Genomic DNA, 23190 nt, shown 5'->3' with positions numbered 1-23190 from the left:
TGGACAGGCCTCAGCTCTTCAGCACTCCTGGACAGGCCTCACCTCCTCTTCAGCTCCTGGACAGGCCTCATCTCGTCTGTACTCCTGGACAGGCCTCGCCTGCTCTGCACCCCTGGACAGTCTTAGTCTCCTCTGCACCCCCTGGACAGACCTCACGTCCTCTGCCCCATGGACAGGCCTCACCTCCTCTGCACCCTTGGACAGGCCTCTTGTACTCTGCAACGCTGGATAGGCCTCTCCTCCTCTGCACCCCTGGACAGGCCTCACCTCCTCTGCCCCCCTGGACAGGCCTCACCTCCCCTGCACCCCTGGACAGGCCACTCCTCCTCTGCAGCCCAGGACAGGCCTCACCTCATCTGCACCCCTGGACAGGCATCTCCTCCTCTACCCCTCTAGACAGGCCTCACCTCCTCTGCACCCCTGGACAGGCCTCAACTACTCTACCCCCCTGGACAAGCCTCACCTCCTCTGAACTACTGGACAGGCCTCACCTCCTCTGCCCCCTGGATAGGCCTCTCCTCCTCTGTACCCCTGGACAGGCCTCACCTCCTCTGCATCTCCCTAGACAAGACTCACCTCCCATGCACACCTGGACAGGCCTCGCCTCCTCTGCACCACTAGGGAAGCCTCACCTCCTCTGCCCCCTGGACAGGCCTCACCTCCTCTGTACCCCAGGACAGGCCTCTCCTCCTCTGCACCCCTCACCTCCTCTGCACCCCTGTACAGGCCTCTCCTCCTCTGCACCCCTGGACAGGCCTCAACTCCTCTGCAACCCTGGACAGGCCTTACCTCCCATTCACCCCTGGACAGGCCTCACCTCCTCTGCACCCCTGGACAGGCCTCACCTCCCATGCACCCCTGGACAGGCCTCACCTCCTCTCCACCCCTGGACAAACCTCACCTCCTCGGACCCCTGGACAGGCTCACCTCTCTGCTACCCCTGGACAGACCTCTCCTCCTCAGCACCCCTGAACCGGCCTCTCCTCCTCTTCCCCCTGGACAGGCCTCACCTCCTCTGCACCCCTGGACAGACCTCACCTCCTCTGCACCCATGGACAGGACAGGCCTCGCCTCCTCTGCACCCCTGGACAGACCTCACCTCCTCTGCACCCATGGACAGGACAGGCCTCATCTCCTCTGCACCCCTGGACAGTCCTCACCTCCTCTGCGCCCCTGGACAGGCCTCCCCTTCTCTGCCCACTGGACAGGCATCACCTCCTCTGCCCCCCTGGACAGGCCTCACCTCCCCTGCAACCTTAGACAGGCCTCACCTCATCTGAACCCCTGGACAGGCCTCACCTCCTCTGCATCCCCATTACAGACCTCACCTCCGCTGCACCCCTGGACAGGCCTCGTCTCCTCTTCACCCATGGACAGGCCTCGCCTCCTCTGCACCCCTGGACAGGCCTCACCTCCTCTGCACCCCTCTGGACAATCCTCACCTCCTCTGCACCCTCTGGACAGGCCTCACCTCCTCTGCACCCCTGGACAGGCCTCTTCTCCTCTGCACCCCTGGACAGGCCTTAACTCCCATTCAGCCCTGGACAGGCCTCACCTCCTCTGTACTCCTGGACAGGCCTCACCTCCCATGCACCTCTGGATAGGCCTCACCTCCTCTGTACCCCTGGACAGGCCTCGCCTCCTCTGCCCCCCTGGCAGACCTCGCCTCTTCTTCAGCCCCTGGACAAGCCTCGCCTCCTCTGTACTCCTGGACAGGCATCGCCTCCTCTGCACCCCTGGATAGGCCTCACCTCCTCTGCCCCCCTTGACAGGCCTCACCCCCTCTTCAGCCCCTGGTTAGGCCTCAGCTCCTCTGCACTCCTGGACAGGCCTCACCTGCTCTGCACCCCTGGACAGGCCTCGTCTCCTCTGCACCCCCTGGACAGAGCTCACCTCCTCTGCCCCATTGACAGGCCTCACCTCATATGCACCCCTGGACAGGCCTTTCCTCCTCTGCACGCCTAGACAGGCCTCACCTCCTCTGCACCCCTTGGAAGGCATCACCTCCCCTGCACCCCTGGACAGGCCTCACCTCCTCTGCCCCCCTGGACAGGCCTCACCTCCCCTGCACTCCTGGACAGGCCACTCATCTGCACCCCAAGACAGGCCTCACCTCTACTGCACCCCTGGACAGGCCTATTCTCCTCTGCCCCCCTGGACAGGCCTCACCTCCTCTGCACCCCTGGACAGGCCTCACCTCCTCAGCACCCCTGGACAGGCCTCTCCTCCTCTGCACCCATGGAAAGGCCTCTCCTCCTCTGCACCCCTGGACAGGCCTCAGGTCCTCGGCACCTCCCTAGACAGGCATCACCTCTGTTGGACAGGCCACACAGAGGGCTTGCTCCCTCCCCGCACGACAGGGCCCGAGCTCCGGCCCACCAGGCATACCCCCGTGACAAGCCCCTGTACTCCGTCTCCCGACGGACCCTCTGCCCTCGGACCCCTACTCATCACGGGGTCCAGCCCAACCGGCTTCCCCGGCCGAGTCAAGCCGCCATCTTGGGCCCTGCACCACGCGGCCGCGTGGCCTCACCTCGACCCTAACCCCGGGCCTGGCCGGCCCCGACATCCCGGCACCACCATCCACCCAGGAGGTGAGCGGACCACTTGGCAGGTCAATGGGAGAACGAAGCGTCAAGAGCTCTTCCCCCCGCCAGGTGCCGATCGCCTCCAGCTCCCCCAGGCGCTGGCTCCACCCCCTGCTGGGTGTCTGGACACCTTCATCCCGGACCCTCCGACCTCCAAGTGCGAGGGTCCGGACATCAAAGGGCACCAGCCCTATAACTGAGACAGCTCCGGAGCAGGAAGGCAGTTGTATCCTGGAGTCGAGAGACACCGAGTGAACTCAACCCTGACGGTCTACTGGCGCTGCCGTAGCCCGCTCTTGTGAACCATCGTCCTGCCTGCTGGCGCTGCCGCGGCCTTCTGCAACCTTCATCTTCCTGGGACCTGCTGGCGCTGCCGCGGCCCGTTGTAACGACCATCCTCACCGGGACCTGCTGGCGCTGCCGCGGACCGTCATCTTCCTGGGACCTGCTGGCGCTGCCGCGGCCCGTTGTAACGACCATCCTCACCGGGACCTGCTGGCGCTGCCGCGGACCGTACATCTTCCGGGGACCTGCTGGCGCTGCCGCGGCCCGTTGTATCAACCATCCTTACCGGGACCTGCTGGCGCTGCCGCGGACCGTACCACCTAACCACCAAGCTCGAGGATTGTGAGCTCATCATCCTCTCATCCGAACTACCTGATTGGTAAATAGACTGACCCGCTACCCCCTTCCCTACCTTACGAGACTCTAATCGAGGGGACCCCTGCGTCCAGACCTCCTTGTACCATTCTACCGTATCGTAACTAAGTACCTATAAAGAACACTGAACCTTATCCGTGTGTGATATCTGTCTGTGGGGGGGGAAGTTACTTGTCTGTACGATCGCTGGAGACGGCTCTCCCCGGAGACCTCTCCCCCTGACCCCGGCCGGCCCTCCCGGTCCGTCTACCTTTTCTAACATTGGTGGCCAGCGGCGCGATCCGAATCAACGCGTAATCGTACAGAGAGTAGCTCACCCCACGACAACAACACGATGTCGACCAAAGATAGCAGCTCCACCGAGAAATTCCAAATGGAGAAATTAGAAGAATACAACCACCGCGAACTGAGACAATTTTGCATAGAACTTGGCATTGCTACCACCGGCCTGAGTACCAAGGATGACCTAAAGCGCGCTCTGGAGTCATGGACAGAAACGGGGGTCACAGGCCCCTCCGACCAAAGCAGCGTCACACCAGACCAAACCAGCATCACACCAGAGGGGAACGCCACGGCTCCCGAGGAACGGGGAACGGGCCTCCCGCAAGAGGAGATCCGAGAAAGAGACAGAGTCAGATTACACGAGTTGGAGATGGCACGACTCAAGATGGATGGGGAACTCAAGTTAGCTGAACAGAAACTCAACCTCGAGCATATGCGGCTTCGGGAGGAACGAGAAGAAAAGCAGAGACAGAGAGAGCTGGAAGAGAAAAAAATAACGCTCGAGCACGAGCGCCGACTAGCGGAAATAGAACTGCGCAAACAGAATAAGGAACTGGGGGTGCCGGAGCGACCACACACCCCGGGGCCAAGTGAGAAAAAAGTTCACATCCCCAAGGACGTTGTCCGCGAATATGTCCGAGAAGACGACATACAACAATGGTTTAAAGCCTATGAGATCGCAATGACCTCCCACCGAATCGACCGGAGTGATTGGGGAGCCGGACTTTGGGGGAGATTTATCAACGAGGGTCGCGATGCCCTGCTGCAGCTCCCCGATCACCAAATGTCGTCCTACGACCACATGAAGGCTGCCCTCCTCACCCGCTACGGCCTCACGCCCGAGATGTACCGCCAGAGGTTCAGAGATTGCACCAGGATCCCAGGTACAACTTGGGTAGAATACGTGAACTATTTCAGCCGGGCATTCGAAGGTTGGATCAAGGGAAGTCAGGTCACCACTTACGAACAACTCTTCAACCTCATGGTATGGGAGCACCTGTCAAACAACTGTTTCGTCGAGCTCAGGCAGCACCTCCTCGACAGTAAGCTGACCGACCCCCGGCAGCTCGCCGCCGAAGCTGACCGGTGGGAAAGCACCCGAGTGGGCCGGAGAGGGCCCCACGACCAGAACAGAGGCAACCAAGGCCAGCACCGTCCTCGGGGAGGAGGAGGGGGCCAGGGGCGAGGGAGAGACGCCTTACCAGCAACACCCGTGGCCAGCACCCCGCCTCCGGCCGGCCGGGGCAACCCCCCGTTGCGGCCTGGGTACCGAGCCAACGTCACGTGCCACCGGTGCCAGCGACTAGGCCACTACGCCAATGACCCGAACTGCCCGCTAAATCAAACACCCAAGCCCCGCCAGGTAGCGGCCGCTGCCCTAGGGGAAGAGCAATCATCGGAGGGACCCGAAGAGTACGATCCGGCCCAGCAAGGGTGGGAACCGGCCGCCATGGTCCTGGCCTGCCTAGGGGGAAGAGACATGGTTCCGCGGGCTCCCCTACCCGCCAACACCAGAAAATACGGTCAGTGGGTGACCATTAATGGACAGAGAGCCGAGGCCCTGCGTGACACCGGCGCCAGCGTGACGGCCGTCCGCTGTCATCTGGTGAAGCCCGAGCAGATCCTGCCGAACATTCTCTGCCCCGTCCGCTCGGCAGATAACTCTGAGAGTATGTGTAAGATGGCCTGCGTCCCGTTTGAATGGGGAGGGGTCTCCGGCCTACTGAAGGTGACGGTCCGGGACGATGCCCCCGTGGACTGCCTCCTGGGGAATGACCTCGAGAGTTCCCCGTGGGCCACCGTCGAGAAAAGAGAGCACCTGGGGATGCTGGGCCTCCCGGACTGGGCCTGCATAACCACCCGATCCATGGCCGCCCGTGCCACCCCCCGATCAGAAGAAACCGAATGGCCAGCACCTCCGCCCCCGGTTGCCCCCGTCGAGGACAACGGCGAGTCCGACCTCCCGGACCCGACTAGCGAAGCAGACGCGCAACACCAGGACCTTCCGGATCTGGCTCAGTGGCGTCAAGAGGGGGGGCCCACCCAAGAACAGTTCCGCCAGGAACAAAAGACCTGTCCCTCCCTCGAGGGACTCCGCCAACAAGCCGATACCCAAAACGCAGGGGACACCACCGGAACCCACTGGGTCTACTGGGACAACGACCTGCTCTACAGCGAGCAAAGAATCGCCGAGCTGGGGGCCGGCCGAGTTCTGGTGGTACCGCTCCGCTTCCGAGACTTTCTGCTCAACCTGGCCCACGATGTCCCCCTGGCTGGACACCTGGGCCAGGACAAAACATACAGTCGCCTGGTGACCCACTTTTTCTGGCCAAAAATGAGGAATGACGTCCTGACCCACTGCCGATCTTGCCCCACGTGCCAAGCCAGCGGGAAGAGTGGTCGGAAGCTGAAGGCCCCTCTGCAACCCTTCCCTGTGGTCACCACCTCGTTCGAGAGGGTGGGGATAGACATTGTGGGGCCTCTGGACCCCCGCACGGCACAAGGACACAGGTTCATCTTGGTACTAGTGGACCATGCCACCCGCTACCCCGAGGCGGTGCCCCTACGGACAGTGACAGCTCCGGTGGTTGGCCGGGCCCTGATGGGGATCTTCTCCAGGGTAGGCTTCCCCCGAGAAGTCGTCAGCGACCGAGGTACGAATTTTATATCTAAATACATGAAGTCCCTCTGGCAACAATGCGGGGTCACCTACAGATTCACGACCCCCTATCACCCCCAAGGGAACGGACTAGTGGAGCGTTTTAACCGCACTCTCAAGGGGATGATTGGGGGATTGGAAGAGCCTCTCCGTCGCCAGTGGGATGTGCTGCTCCCGTGCCTCCTCTTCGCCTACCGAGAAGTCCCCCAGAAGTCCCTCGGTTTTAGCCCTTTCGAACTCTTGTACGGGCACCCTGTGCGAGGGCCCCTCAGCCTAGTCAAGGAAGGTTGGGAGATGGCCCCCTTAACGACCCCTCCCGACGTCTTCAAATACATCCTGGCCCTACAAAACCAGGCCCGGCGCTTCAGGGAGATGGCCAAGGCGAACCTCGAGGCCAGTCAGGAGGACATGAAGAGGTGGTATGACCACAATGCCTCCTCCGTTGAATTCGAGCCTGGGCAGCAAGTATGGGTGATGTCCCCCACCGAGCCATGTGCCCTGCAGGACAAGTGGACGGGGCCCTTCAAAGTGGTCGAGCGTAAAAGCCCCGTCACTTACCTCGTCGACATGGGGTCCACCCGGAACCCCCTGCGGGTCCTCCACACCAACCGGCTCAAACCACACTTTGTGCGCTCCGAACTAAGCCTCCTGATGGCGACAGACAGTGGTACAGAAGAAGACTCCGAGCCCCTCCCGGATCTCTTAAAGACTCAGGAGAAGGACGGCTCCGTGGATGGGGTCCGGCTCTCTGACGCCCTCACTGCGGAGCAACGCCAGGACTGCCGGGACCTCCTGCTGCAGTTCGCTGCCCTGTTCTCCCTCACCCCCGGGGTCACCCCTTGGTGTTTGCACGACGTAGACACCGGGGACAGTCCCCCTGTCCGGCACCGGGCCTACCGCGTACCAGATCGGGTACGGGCCTGCATACAGGAGGAAGTGGCCAAGATGCTCACGATCGGGGTCATCGAGCCCTCGGACAGTCCCTGGGCCAGTCCGGTTGTATTGGTTCCCAAGGCCGCTGCCCCCGGCACCGCCCCTGAACTGAGATTCTGCGTCGACTACCGGGGCTTGAACGCTGTCACCCGGACCGACGCTCATCCCATCCCCCGAGCAGACGAGCTGATCGACCGGCTGGGGGCCGCCCGCTACCTTAGTATCTTCGACCTAACGGCGGGCTACTGGCAGATCGGCCTCACACCCAGGGCTCAGGAACGGTCAGCCTTCTCCACCCCCGACGGCCACTATCAATTTAAGGTCATGCCCTTTGGCATGAAGAATGCCCCCGCCACATTCCAACGTCTTGTGAACCAGGTCTTGGCAGGGCTCGAAGAATTCAGCGCTGCCTACCTGGACGATATCGCTGTATACAGCCGCCACTGGTCCGACCACCTCCGTCACCTCCAAGAGGTCCTCCAAGCCCTCCAGCGGGCCGGCCTCACCATTAAGGCCGGCAAGTGCCAAATTGGCCAAGGGTCTGTGACCTACCTTGGGCACCAAGTGGGAAGCGGGCTGGTGGCCCCACTACAACTTAAGATTGCTGCCATCCAGTCCTGGCAGCCCCCCGTCACCCAGACCGAGGTCCGAGCCTTCTTGGGGCTCACCGGCTACTACCGGCGGTTCGTGAAGGACTACGGCAGCATCGTGGGGCCCCTCACGGGACTCACATCCAAGAATCAACCGAAGCGGGTCCACTGGACTCCTGATTGTCAAGCGGCCTTCGAGGAGCTGAAGGCCGCCCTGTGCACCGCCCCGGTGCTCCAGGCCCCCGATTACAGTCGGGAATTTGTGGTGCAGACCGACGCCTCCGACCACGGCATCGGGGCCGTCCTCTCTCAGCTGAACCCCGAAGGTCATGATCAGCCGGTGGCCTTCATCAGTCGACGTCTCCTGGCCCGAGAACAGCGTTGGAGCACAATCGAGAGGGAGGCATTTGCAGTAGTGTGGGCCCTCAAAAAGCTCCGACCCTATCTCTTCGGTACCCACTTCCGGGTACAAACCGACCATCGACCCCTGCAATGGCTGATGCAGATGCGGGGGGAGAACCCAAAACTCTTGCGCTGGTCCATTTCCCTGCAGGGAATGGACTTCACTGTGGAGCACCGGCCAGGCCAAGACCACGCCAACGCGGATGGCCTGTCCCGCTTTTTCCGCCTCGACGAAGAGAGTCCCCAAGGAGATGGGTGACTCTCCCCGCCTTCAGCTGGGGGGGACGCATGTTGGACAGGCCACACAGAGGGCTTGCTCCCTCCCCGCACGACAGGGCCCGAGCTCCGGCCCACCAGGCATACCCCCGTGACAAGCCCCTGTACTCCGTCTCCCGACGGACCCTCTGCCCTCGGACCCCTACTCATCACGGGGTCCAGCCCCACCGGCTTCCCCGGCCGAGTCAAGCCGCCATCTTGGGCCCTGCACCACGCGGCCGCGTGGCCTCACCTCGACCCTAACCCCGGGCCTGGCCGGCCCCGACATCCCGGCACCACCATCCACCCAGGAGGTGAGCGGACCACTTGGCAGGTCAATGGGAGAACGAAGCGTCAAGAGCTCTTCCCCCCGCCAGGTGCCGATCGCCTCCAGCTCCCCCAGGCGCTGGCTCCACCCCCTGCTGGGTGTCTGGACACCTTCATCCCGGACCCTCCGACCTCCAAGTGCGAGGGTCCGGACATCAAAGGGCACCAGCCCTATAACTGAGACAGCTCCGGAGCAGGAAGGCAGTTGTATCCTGGAGTCGAGAGACACCGAGTGAACTCAACCCTGACGGTCTACTGGCGCTGCCGTAGCCCGCTCTTGTGAACCATCGTCCTGCCTGCTGGCGCTGCCGCGGCCTTCTGCAACCTTCATCTTCCTGGGACCTGCTGGCGCTGCCGCGGCCCGTTGTAACGACCATCCTCACCGGGACCTGCTGGCGCTGCCGCGGACCGTCATCTTCCTGGGACCTGCTGGCGCTGCCGCGGCCCGTTGTAACGACCATCCTCACCGGGACCTGCTGGCGCTGCCGCGGACCGTACATCTTCCGGGGACCTGCTGGCGCTGCCGCGGCCCGTTGTATCAACCATCCTTACCGGGACCTGCTGGCGCTGCCGCGGACCGTACCACCTAACCACCAAGCTCGAGGATTGTGAGCTCATCATCCTCTCATCCGAACTACCTGATTGGTAAATAGACTGACCCGCTACCCCCTTCCCTACCTTACGAGACTCTAATCGAGGGGACCCCTGCGTCCAGACCTCCTTGTACCATTCTACCGTATCGTAACTAAGTACCTATAAAGAACACTGAACCTTATCCGTGTGTGATATCTGTCTGTGGGGGGGGAAGTTACTTGTCTGTACGATCGCTGGAGACGGCTCTCCCCGGAGACCTCTCCCCCTGACCCCGGCCGGCCCTCCCGGTCCGTCTACCTTTTCTAACAACCTCCCATGCACACCTGGACAGGCCTCACCTCCTCTGCCTCCCTGGACAAGCCTCACCTCCTCTGCCCCCAGGACAGGCCTCTCCTCCTCTGCACCCCTGGACAGGCCTCGCCTCCTCTGCACCCCTGGATAGGCCTCTTCTCCTCTGCACCCCTGGACAGGCCTTAACTCCCATTCACCCCTGGACAGGCCTCACCTCCTCTGTACCCCTGGACAGGCCTCACCTCCCATGCACCCCTGGATAGGCCTCACCTCCTCTGTACCCCTGGACAGGCCTCGCCTCCTCTGCCCCCCTGGCAGACCTCGCCGCTTCTTCAGCCCCTGGACAAGCCTCGCCTCCTCTGTACTCCTGGACAGGCATCACCTCCTCTGCACCCCTGGACAGGCCTCACCTCCTCTGCCCCATGGACAGGCCTCACCTCCACTGCTCCCCCTGGACAAGCCTCACCTCCTCTCTTCCCCCTGGACAGGCCTCAGCTCCTAGGCCCACTGGACAGGCCTCACCTCCTCTGCACCCCTGGACAGGCCTCACCTCCCCTGCACTCCTGGACAGGCCACTCCTCCTCTGCACCCCTGGACAGGCCTCACCTCCTCTGCAGCCCCTCGACAGGCCTCACCTCCTTTGTACGCCTGGACATGCCTCGCCTCCTCTGCACCCCTGGACAGGCCTCACCTCCTTTGCACCCCCTGGACAGGCCTCACCTCCTCTGCCCCATGGACAGGCCTTACCTCCTCAGCACCCTTGGACAGGTCTCTCCTCCTCTGCATCCCTGGACACGCCTCACCTCCCCTGCACACCTGGACAGGCCTCTCCTCCTCTGCCCCATGGACAGGCCTCACCTCCTCTGCACCCCTTGATAGGCCTCACCTCCTCTGTACTCCTGGACAGGCCTCTCCTCCTCTACACCCCTGGATAGGCCTCACATCCTCTGCACCCTTTGGACAGCCCTCTCCTCCTCTGAACCCCAGGACAGGCCTTATCTCTCCTGCACCCCTGGACAGGCCTCTCCTCCTCTGCTCCATTGACAGGCCTCACCTTCTCTGTACTCCTGGACAGGCCTCACCTCCTCTGCCCACCTGGACAGGCCTCACCTCCTATTCAGCCCCTGGACAGGCCTCACCTCCTCTGTACTCCTGGACAGGTCTCACCTCCTCTGCACCCCTGGACAGGCCTCGCCTCCTCTGCACCCCTGGACAGGCCTCACCTCCTCTGCAGCCCCTCGACAGGCCTCACCTCCTTTGTACGCCTGGACATGCCTCGCCTCCTCTGCACCCCTGGACAGGCCTCACCTCCTTTGCACCCCCTGGACAGGCCTCACCTCCTCTGCCCCATGGACAGGCCTTAACTCCTCTGCACCCTTGGACAGGTCTCTCCTCCTCTGCATCCCTGGACATGCCTCACCTCCCCTGCACACCTGGACAGGCCTCTCCTCCTCTGCCCCATGGACAGGCCTCACCTCCTCTGCACCCCTTGATAGGCCTCACCTCCTCTGTACTCCTGGACAGGCCTCTCCTCCTCTGCACCCCTGGATAGGCCTCACCTCCTCTGCCCCACCCCCCCTGACAGGCCCCACCCCCTCTTCAGCCCCTGGTTAGGCCTCAGCTCCTCTGCACTCCTGGACAGGCCTCACCTGCTCTGCACCCCTGGACAGGCCTCGTCTCCTCTGCACCCCCTGGACAGAGCTCACCTCCTCTGCCCCATGGACAGGCCTCACCTCCTATGCACCCCTGGACAGGCCTCACCTCCTCTGCACCCCTTGGCAGGCATCACCTCCCCTGCACCCCTGGACAGGCCTCACCTCCTCTGCCCCCCTGGACAGGCCTCACCTCCCCTGCACTCCTGGACAGGCCACTCCTCTGCACCCCAAGACAGGCCTCACCTCTACTGCACCCCTGGACAGGCCTATTCTCCTCTGCCCCCCTGGACAGGCCTCACCTCCTCTGCACCCCTGGACAGGCCTCACCTCCTCAGCACCCCTGGACAGGCCTCTCCTCCTCTGCACCCCTGGAAAGGCCTCTCCTCCTCTGCACCCCTGGACAGGCCTCAGGTCCTCGGCACCTCCCTAGACAGGCATCACCTCCCATGCACACCTGGACAGGCCTCACCTCCTCTGCCTCCCTGGACAAGCCTCACCTCCTCTGCCCCCAGGACAGGCCTCTCCTCCTCTGCACCCCTGGACAGGCCTCGCCTCCTCTGCACCCCTGGACAGGCCTCTTCTCCTCTGCACCCCTGGACAGGCCTTAACTCCCATTCAGCCCTGGACAGGCCTCACCTCCTCTGTACTCCTGGACAGGCCTCACCTCCCATGCACCTCTGGATAGGCCTCACCTCCTCTGTACCCCTGGACAGGCCTCGCCTCCTCTGCCCCCCTGGCAGACCTCGCCTCTTCTTCAGCCCCTGGACAAGCCTCGCCTCCTCTGTACTCCTGGACAGGCATCGCCTCCTCTGCACCCCTGGATAGGCCTCACCTCCTCTGCCCCCCTTGACAGGCCTCACCCCCTCTTCAGCCCCTGGTTAGGCCTCAGCTCCTCTGCACTCCTGGACAGGCCTCACCTGCTCTGCACCCCTGGACAGGCCTCGTCTCCTCTGCACCCCCTGGACAGAGCTCACCTCCTCTGCCCCATGGACAGGCCTCACCTCCTATGCACCCCTGGACAGGCCTTTCCTCCTCTGCACGCCTAGACAGGCCTCACCTCCTCTGCACCCCTTGGCAGGCATCACCTCCCCTGCACCCCTGGACAGTCCTCACCTCCTCTGCCCCCCTGGACAGGCCTCACCTCCCCTGCACTCCTGGACAGGCCACTCATCTGCACCCCAAGACAGGCCTCACCTCTACTGCACCCCTGGACAGGCCTATTCTCCTCTGCCCCCCTGGACAGGCCTCACCCCCTCTGCACCCCTGGACAGGCCTCACCTCCTCAGCACCCCTGGACAGGCCTCTCCTCCTCTGCACCCCTGGAAAGGCCTCTCCTCCTCTGCACCCCTGGACAGGCCTCAGGTCTTCGGCACCTCCCTAGACAGGCATCACCTCCCATGCACACCTGGACAGGCCTCACCTCCTCTGCCTCCCTGGTCAAGCCTCACCTCCTCTGCCCCCAGGACAGGCCTCTCCTCCTCTGCACCCCTGGACAGGCCTCGCCTCCTCTGCACCCCTGGATAGGCCTCTTCTCCTCTGCACCCCTGGACAGGCCTTAACTCCCATTCACCCCTGGACAGGCCTCACCTCCTCTGTACCCCTGGACAGGCCTCACCTCCCATGCACCCCTGGATAGGCCTCACCTCCTCTGTACCCCTGGACAGGCCTCGCCTCCTCTGCCCCCCTGGCAGACCTCGCCTCTTCTTCAGCCCCTGGACAAGCCTCGCCTCCTCTGTACTCCTGGACAGGCATCGCCTCCTCTGCACCCCTGGACAGGCCTCACCTCCTCTGCCCCATGGACAGGCCTCACCTCCACTGCTCCCCCTGGACAAGCCTCACCTCCTCTCTTCCCCCTGGACAGGCCTCAGCTCCTAGGCCCACTGGACAGGCCTCACCTCCTCTGCACCCCTGGACAGGCCTCACCTCCCCTGCACTCCTGGACAGGCCACTCCTCCTCTGCACCCCTGGACAGGCCTCACCTCCTCTGCAGCCCCTCGACAGGCCTCACCTCCTTTGTACGCCTGGACATGCCTCGCCTCCTCTGCACCCCTGGACAGGCCTCACCTCCTTTGCACCCCCTGGACAGGCCTCACCTCCTCTGCCCCATGGACAGGCCTTACCTCCTCTGCACCCTTGGACAGGTCTCTCCTCCTCTGCATCCCTGGACACGCCTCACCTCCCCTGCACACCTGGACAGGCCTCTCCTCCTCTGCCCCATGGACAGGCCTCACCTCCTCTGCACCCCTTGATAGGCCTCACCTCCTCTGTACTCCTGGACAGGCCTCTCCTCCTCTACACCCCTGGATAGGCCTCACCTCCTCTGCCCCCCTGGACAGGCCTCACCCCCTCTTCAGCCCCTGGTTAGGCCTCAGCTCCTCTGCACTCCTGGACAGGCCTCACCTGCTCTGCACCCCTGGACAGGCCTCGTCTCCTCTGCACCCCCTGGACAGGCCTCACCTCCTCTGCCCCACGGACAGGCTTCACCTCCTATGCACCCCTCGACAGGCCTCTCCTTCTCTGCACGCCTAAACAGGCCTCACCTCCTCTGCACCCCTGGGCAGGCATCACCTCCCCTGCACCCCTGGACAGGCCTCACCTCCTCTGCCCCCCTGGACAGGCCTCACCTCCCCTGCACTCCTGGACAGGCCACTCCTCTGCACCCCAAGACAGGCCTCACCTCTACTGCACCCCTGGACAGGCCTATTCTCCTCTGCCCCCCTGGACAGGCCTCACCTCCTCTGCACCCCTGGACAGGCCTCACCTCCTCAGCACCCCTGGACAGGCCTCTCCTCCTCTGCACCCCTGGAAAGGCCGCTCCTCCTCTGCACCCCTGGACAGGCCTCAGGTCCTCGGCACCTCCCTAGACAGGCAGAACCTCCCATGCACACCTGGACAGGCCTCACCTCCTCTGCATCACTGGACAAGCCTCACCTCCTCTGCCCCCAGGACAGGCCTCTCCTCCTCTGCACCCCTGGACAGGCCTCGCCTCCTCTGCACCCCTGGACATGCCTCTTCTCCTCTGCACCCCTGGACAGGCCTTAACTCCCATTCACCCCTGGACAGGCCTCACCTCCTCTGTACCCCTGGACAGGCCTCACCTCCCATGCACCCCTGGATAGGCCTCACCTCCTCTGTACCCCTGGACAGGTCTCGCCTCCTCTGCCCCCCTGGCAGACCTCGCCTCTTCTTCAGCCCCTGGACAAGCCTCGCCTCCTCTGTACTCCTGGACAGGCATCGCCTCCTCTGCACCCCTGGACAGGCCTCACCTCCTCTGTCCCATGGACAGGCCTCACCACCACTGCTCCCCCTGGACAAGCCTCACCTCCTCTCTTCCCCCTGGACAGGCCTCAGCTCCTAGGCCCACTGGACAGGCCTCACCTCCTCTGCACCCCTGGACAGGCCATATCTCCTCTACCCCCCGGACAGGTCTCACCTCCTCTGCACCCCTGGACAGGCCTCACCTCATCTGCACCCCTGGACATTCCTCACCTCCTCTGCACCCTGGACAGGCCTCACCTCCTCTGCCCCCCTGGACAGGCCTCGCCTCGTCTGCACCCCTGGACAGGCCTCATCTCCTCTTCAGCCCTTGGACAGGCCGCACCTCCTCTGCCCCCATGGACAGGTGTAGGAGAGTAGGATCTGCACTTATGATGCCCCCACTATTTTTCTGATGTTAACACTGGTTTCTGGCTATAGTCTGGCTGGGTCCCTGCTAAGCAGTGCCCCAGTCTCTCTGTTCTCTCTAAACAACTTGGAGTGCATATTAGATGCACTAGTGATTGGATACTGTGGTACCTTATGAGCCCCTAGTATATGGTACATTAGGTACCAAGGGCATAGGTACTTCACAGGCCTACCAGGGGCTGAAGCATGTATTATCCCACCCCTGGGAAGCAGACTAAATCTGACACCACAGGCCTGCTACTGCAGCCTGGGTGAGGTAGTGTTAGCACTCCTCACTGAGATATAGGTTCCCTATATCTCTCCTTACACACACATATAAACCTATCAGTCACCCCTAACGCAGGCCCTATCAATCCTGATGGCAGGGTGCTTGGTTTACATGTGAGGGTGTGCCTGTGCCTGAGCAGGGCCCCTCTGCAGCCTTCAGAGTCTATTCTCTGTGGCTGTTTGTGGATGCGGTTAAAACATATACTCTTAAGTGCATTATAACCTCGCGGTTAATGCTAACTCTGGGATGGCTGCATCAAAACATGTTGTGTTTGGTGTCAAACGCTTTGGAATCATACCCCCACACCAGTAACTGGTGTGGGAGTATGATCCCACCCTTCTAGAGGGGTAGACATGTACCTACTGTGGAAACACGGTAGAATCCTGAAAGAGCCCTGGCATCACAAAATGGATACCACCAGCACAGACACTGGGCTGCCCTCCTGCTGCTGACCGAAACTCACAGTGGAGGAGGCCCAACAATGGGCATCCTGTCACAGGGAGGTGTCACCACCTTCCAGACAGGATTTAGTATATTGGGGCTGGGTGGGTGCACTCCTAGAGTGCTTTGAAGTCCTGCACTGGGGGAGCAGTAGGCTCCTCTCTGCATATGCCAGCTCAAACCGGTTCAGGGGCAACGTGCCCCTGCTCTGGCACGAAACTGGACAAAGGGAAGTGGGTGTAACCACCCCCTACCCTGACCCTCCCAGAGGAGTGGTCATAGAGCTAGTCCCTCCCTTTCCTTTAGTATAAGTTAGGGAACCCTTGCCATTGCAAGCTAGATATCCCTGGACGATGCTCTACAAGAAGAATCCTGGACCTTCGAAGTTCCACTACCTTTGGAAGACTGAAGAATCTCCCTTGGAAACAAGGAGTGACTCCCCTGCTTGGCAGGCACCAAAACTTTGAATCAACGGTCGCAAACTTTCCCTCTCCCACCGGAGTCCGAAGTCCCTGCAGCTCCGGAAGTGAATTTCCTGACTTCTCGACGGCCATTGTGAGTCCCCAGCAGAGCTGAGGCGAGTGGACCCCACGAGTGACGAGGAACAGCAATACCCGGGTACCGTACACTATTTTCGAGTGCAATCCCTTCACGACGTTCAACAAACTTGTGCATTGGATCACGTGTGGTCCAAGCCTCCAGCAGGATTTCCTCCGAAGATCAGAGGCCTACCTCGTCCAGAGTGACCGTGGGCTCCTGTGGAGTGAATCCTCCTGAGGCGTCTTCGCGATCCCTTGCCAGTTGGCTTGTGGGTCCCCTGAAGACCTTCTCATCGAACCAAAGGGCTCCCCTGGTTTCTCCAGGCCTGCCCAGACTTACCCTTCTTGGTGAGTCCCTCAGACCTTGCTGGTCTGCACCGCTGACTTTCTTCATATTCCACGAGACTTGCTGTTGCCAAGGCTCGTTGGCTCCAATCTGGTTTCCGACACCTCAGTAAGCTGCAGACTTCGTTGGACACTCTGAATCCAGCTCCTGGTTGTTGTCGACGCCTCCTGGACCTCGTGGCTGAAGAGTCAAGACACCTGTGATCACCTGAAATCACCCGACGACTGTGGGCATCCATCTTCCTGGGCCCGGATCACTGGCAAGTGACTTTGAACACTGTCTCCTCTGCTTTCAGGTCTTCTTTCTTCAGAATCCATCCTTGGATTCCACCGGACACTTCTCCTGTCATCACAAGCAGCAAGTCTTCTTTGGCTCCCATTGAAAACGACGCCGCGACCCGACACCAAAAGACACCTACGCACCCGGCTTCCCTGGGTAGGTAACTCGTGCACTCCTGTGTGTGTTGGCTCTAGAACTACTTACCCTGTAAGTGACTTGCTTGTAGTCTCTCCCGTAGTATCCTAAAACTTTAAAATTCCAACCGCGACTTGCTCCATTGAAGTCTATTGGGATCCGCGGCTGTGTTCTCACACTGCATGCGTCTCCCGTGGGTCCTTTACTTACCTGCCTTGGGTGGATTAGTGAGGCCCCAGCGCTTCTGAAGACCTTAGGCCTTCTCCCTTCTCAAGTCGTTCTTCTTATACCTCTTTTTTAGTATATGGTCTGGTACGCTCCTAGGGCCCCAGCCATATTTGTGCTTAATTTGTTGTGAAACATTGATTTGTGCATATGTTCCTGACTTCTAATCTCATAAAGAGATTAGTAGAGTGCGTCTTGAAATAAATACATATATATTTGATATATATACCTGTGTGGTGTCCTTTCATTTGGTAATTCAAGAGATTATAAGGTAAAACAAGCTGCTTTACATTCCTCAGAGACTTAGCCTGAAGGCTGCTCTCCATAGCTACCACTAGGATAGCTTTCTTTAAAAGGTTGTATTAAACCTATCAGTCAGTCAGTCAAAGAGGCTTTATTTCGATATGAATATATCTTAAAAAGCATAGCAACAGCATTTGTACAATAAAAAAATAAAAGGGAAGCAGTGCAAGGAAAGATATTTATACAGTTCATGCTACTACTAAAGCCGTTAAATTAACTAAAAACAGCAATTAAAAAACAGATTAAACAACAAGCAAAAGCCTAGATGACCTGATACGCCAAGCCCAGCCTAAGAACTTGGCTAAACCACAAGCAAAGAGGGGCCTTGAATCATTCTTTAATATTCGTAAGGCTTCTATGCAATGTCTGGTACCAAGTTCTCTGCAGAGCGGTTTTAACCACCTACTCCGAGGGGCTGCATAGGCGGGACATTCAAACAAGAAGTGAGGAACAGACTCAGACCGCTTATCACAAAACGGACAGAGGGAATTTGTTTGGAGTGGGACTTTCCACCTGGAAGTTAATTCTCCTACAGGGAGTAGTCCTATTCTAAATTGAAAATATAGGGCCCTGTCTTTACGATTAGAGATAACATCCAGGTAAGGCTCACAAGAATAAATTTCTTTAACCAAAAGAAAATCCAGAGTGGACCTGCACAGATTGGCATTACTGCTTCTGGTACCCACCACCCAGCTCCAATAAATCTTTTTTAGCACAGACTTAGGTGGTGCAGTTCTATTGGACCAGGCCTCGCCAAGACCAAGGCAAACAAGGAGACGCTTAACCTCCCTCAGCCAAAAGATCTTGGACCAGCCTGTTAACCCCAGCACCTCATTAAGGCCCTCCGCATAGCTAGATAGTTCAGGTGTTCTCCATATGCGCGCCCATAAGAGAAGAGGGCGGAGCCTAGCCTGATCGCTAATTGGTCGGGTGCCCAGGTCCAAGAGGAGTGGAAGAGTTGGGGTACTATATGGAAGCCCCATAAGATCTTTATGGAATTTATTTTCTGAGCGGGACAAATGGTCGACCTTATGGACGCCCCAGAGTTCCGCCCCATAAAGAGCTGCGCTAACCCCCCTTGCCCCATATATATCAAGGACAGGAGCAATGAGTTTCAATGATGAAGCACGATGTTCCTTAAGCAAGGCACCCGCCACCCTCTTGTGAGTCAGTAACATTTTTTGGTGGTGACACTTCCAACTCATGGAGTCGCAGAGGCGGATACCAAGATAGTCAAAATCTGACACTCTATCGAGGAGAACAGAGTCCAAAGATGGAGGTTTAGCCAACCTTTTCGGGGGGTTAAGGACCAAATACTTGGTTTTAGCTGTATTAATAACTAACCCTCTCACATCACAAAAAGACTTGAAGTTGGTTAATAGACTCTGTAAACCCACCGGGGTTTTAGAAATCAGGAGGGTGTCATCCGCAAATAGAAGGGTAGGGATTCTTCTGCCAGCCAGGGTTGGTGCATCTGCAGGATGTTGTAGCAGATGCTCCACCACTGGGGGCAAGAACACAACCCTGGCGTACCCCTCTATTTACTGGGATGCGGGGTGTTTTTTGTCCCTGATTTCCCCACCTGATCTGGGCAAAATTTTCCGAATGGAGGTTTATCAACAAGCTCAGCAAATAAGGTGGGATACCCTGTTCGCTGAGCACACTCCATAATTGGCTACGGGGAACTAGGTCAAAGGCAGTCCGTAAGTCAATAAAAGCAAGGTACAGGCTGCCCTTGCCCAGTAGAACCACCTTCCAGTATAACATTAAGAGGCGAAAAGATTGCTCTATTGTCCCTGTGCCTGATCTGAAACCAGCCTGAAAGTCCGAAAGAATGCCCTTTTCCTCTACCCATTGTAATATCCTTGCCAAAACCACTTTTCCTGCCACTTTTTGTGAGGTATCTAGCAGGCTTATTGGGCGATAATTAGCTGGGTCGTTACGACATCCTTTTTTGAAAATAGGAACGACCTCAGCGCCCTTCCAGGAGGTCGGCAGGGCGGCCCCACTGAGGCTGGCATTCAATAGTGCGGAGATGAGTTTTCCCCATTCCTCAGGATTGATGCGTAGCAAATCTCCTGGGATCCCATCCGGACCAGCAGCTTTGTTGGGCGTAAGGGAAATAATCGCCTCCACCACTTCCTTGGGTGTAAACATAATCTCATCCATAGATTGAGAATGAGCGGAAGGGTGGCGTATTCTCAGGCTTTCAACCTGGTCCGGGGTCATTGAATAGAGTTGGGAAAAATGGGAGACCCACGCACTCTCGGGGACATTGCAGGTAATCAGAGTATCCACAGGTCTTTCTCTATTTCTAAGTAGATCCCAGAAACCCTTAGCATCCTTCCTAAGACTTGCAGCCTTCAGGTCACACCAAAACTGTTCTTCCCAATCTGACTTTGCCTTTAATAGTACCCTCCTATAGTTACCCCTCGCAGCACAAATTCGCACTCTAGTCTTGGATTTAACTGCCATTAAGAGATCCCGTTTGGCCATGCGGCATGCAACTGAAAACCACCCAGCAGAACCCTTCCTGTCGCCACTCTTGTTGGCCCTCTTTCCAACATTTGGGGCTATAAATAGTTCGCCAATAGCCTTTGTGGTTTGTTCAAAGATTGAAGGTACCTCTTGGACACTGAATGAGGGGGAATCTAAATAAAGTATGGTATTAGCCATCACAGATTGCACCTCCGACATCTTAGCCTCATTGTCAACAATATTTTTCCATTTCAGGCGCCTCCCGCAATTGGAGGGGCGCACTTCATGGGTTGATTTCCATACATGAGGGGTTTGGGGAGGAGACCAGCCCTTCCAAGGTTGGGACAGAGACAAGATTAGGGGATTATGGTCACTATCAATCGAAGGCCAAACCTCCATGTCCACCAGAAAAGACCACAACCGAAAATTCAACATAATGTAGTCAATTCTAGAGGAATGCCCTATTCTATTAAACGTGTGTGCCCCCCTTTGGTCCGATTTGGATCTGCCATTTGTTGCTCTAAGACCATGCTCCAGACAAAGAGCATTGAGGTCTATTGCATTTTGGGTCCATTTTCTAATAGGCGAGATAGACAATGGAGGAATGCCTCTCCTTGCATCATCCTCACCAATGCCCAACACATCTTCCAGAGCAAGAGGTTCGAATGTGCAATTAAAATCCCCAGCTAGTAGGACATGGGAATCTGGACCACAGCGCTTTAGTTCCTCGTCGATACCAGATGGAGCTAAAATAGATAGACCACCTTTAGTACTCCTAACATAGATATTGAATATTTCAAGCACTCCTCCACCAGACGGGCATCTTACAGTTAGTCTCAAGAGGTCTGGGGAATTGGTGGCTATGCTTTTAATAGAGTACCGCAAGGAAGTGCTTACCCAAATTAACAGTCCTCCGGAGGGGCGCCCTTTACCTCCAATCGGGCGGACAGCTGGTGCAAAATAGGTAGTGTATCCCAGCTTATATTGTGGGTCCATGCACCAGGTTTCCTGGAACAAACAGATCGAAAAAGATTCGATGAATGTGTTCCACTCTGGGATACTTATATTTCGGGTTAAGCCGGCAATATTCCAGCTTACGACCTTCAGGGGGTTGTTGGGAATCCCTCCGTGCTCAGAAACCAGGTCTCCTATAGGGGGAGTGCAATCCGTGAAAATATCCTTATGGTCAATAGGGGGCACCACAGTAGAGTAAATTGGAAGATTTTCAACAGGCGTCTCCCCACTAAGTTGGGACAACGCCTGTGGGTAACCCCTAAGCAAAGTGGAGGGAGGAGGAAAGATAGTAATTGAAGAGTTCACCTGCAGCTCTCCAAGGGGTAAACTTTCCAATAAAAGTTCCCCAAATGGTTCAGCGTGTAACTCACATATGGGGGAAATTACCTGCCAATTACCCTTCCATAAACGACCCTGCAGGTGACCAGGGCCATTATTAACTATACTGGATTGAGAACTACAGCCACCAATATGTCTATGGACCCAACCATCCCTCATATCATGATCAGTCTGCCTTGGCAAAATTAGGGGATAAAAATAGCTGAGGTCGCACGTGCCGATTGGACCCGGGCTTCCTACTAGACTATGTTCCTTTGTAGCGCCACTACATATAAAACTGGCAATCCTTGGATCTTCGAAATTCACTATAATACAATCACCAGAAATAACTTTTTCCCTGGAGCCAATCCAGCCAACTCTACGTACGTGTAGTATCCTGCCCCCCCAAAACTCGGGCAGAGGTCTGTTCTCTTTGAGCCAAAATAGGGTCTTATTAAACAGTTCAGCATAGGACTCTTTCTTGCCTGGTCTAAGGGCGGGAACCCCAGTCAAAATGACTACATAGGGCTTACACTCAGGAGGAAGATTAATAATAGCGTTTCTCCCGCCAGGAGGGGCCTGGGCTTTTGCATTTTCTGATGGTTCCATGGTCGAAGATGTAGCAGTGCTAGTAGAATTACTCTCGCCTACGCTAGCCAGTGCAGGGGGACAAGCAGTTTTTTTGCCCAGAGTGTTGGATGTAGCTTTGGGGGATTTGGACTTCTCAGCCGGCTTAACAGAAGACAAGCCGATGACACTGGAAGTGCCATCGGCAGACGCCGTAGAGAACAAATTGTGATCACTCACCTCCAAAACTACTGGTTTATCAACTGAAGGAGCTAGATTATGTCGGGCAGTAGACGTCGCCTTTTTGTCAGAGCCCCTACCCAAGCTATCATCCCTAGATTTTAACTGCATTTTTATAAAAGATTTTAATGAGAAAAAATTGTCTAGGGTTGTCTGCTCCATTTTATCCAATCGCTCGGATATCCCTCTAATTTTGTCTAATACTGGCAGAAGTAGGGCTTTCATTGTTTCCTCCATTTGTTTTGCCAGGGGTGAATCTGAGGGAGGGGGCTCTAAGCTACCGACATTTTGGGTATTAACAGCAAAAGTTACATTCCCCTCAACGGTGCCCTCTTCTCTATCTGCCTGGAATAAACTGGATTCCCCTCCTGTAACCTTAGTGGGGCAGCCCCTCCTAACAGCCACCCGCCTCTTGTTTTTACCAGTTCTAGAAAATCTATTTTTCTGTAAGGTGGTAAGTTTTCTAGATTTAGGGGGGGCAGGGTGGACATCCGCCTGTACCATGATAGATTTCGGGTTTGGTATAGTTGAGGGAATGATGGGGACAGTCAAATGGGAAATAGCAGTAGCAGACTTGTTTAATACTACAACTGGTGTCACTAGGCTTTGGGCATTAAGTGCCGTATCTGACAGGTTTTCAAGCCCTTCTAAATTGGCTCTCAAAGCCGCCACCCGAGGGTGGTCCGGAGGGGAGGGGTCAAGAGGGTGCGAAAGTGGAACCATAGCATGTTCTGGTGAAGATATCTGTGCTATCGGGCCAATCGATGATTGTCTGTCGCCAAATGGGCTTCCAGATAGCCGCCGCTCAGCCATAGATATTTCTCTGTCAATGACATTGGCCACACGGGTAATGTACTGGTCCATGGTTCCAGCCATGGCCCCCACGTTCCCCCTCAGACTTTTACCTGAACGTGTCGACATTAGTAATAATACAGAGTCGGGCCGTGAGGCAGAACAACACAAGCCCCGGTCGGGTATACAATAAGCAGCAAGTGTATAAATCAGGAACCAACAAGTAAGTAGAGTGGGGGTTCTAGGCACAAAAACGCCTTACGTAAGTACGGCGGCTACAATAGGAAATAATCAGTCAATAGGCACTACCCAGTCCAAGACCACC

General features: G+C 57.9%; 1 pseudogene; it reads right to left on the bottom strand.

Moving 5' to 3' along the window:
* Positions 1-22949, bottom strand: part of LOC146839167 (uncharacterized) — a 40108-nt pseudogene extending 17159 nt beyond the window's left edge.
* Positions 22950-23190: the final 241 nt, after the last annotated feature.

Source organism: Triturus cristatus, chromosome 4_2 (genome assembly GCF_964204655.1).
Source record: "Triturus cristatus chromosome 4_2, aTriCri1.1, whole genome shotgun sequence".
NCBI classification, from domain to species: Eukaryota; Metazoa; Chordata; class Amphibia; order Caudata; family Salamandridae; genus Triturus; species Triturus cristatus.
This window is presented reverse-complemented; position numbering and strand designations above follow the sequence as displayed.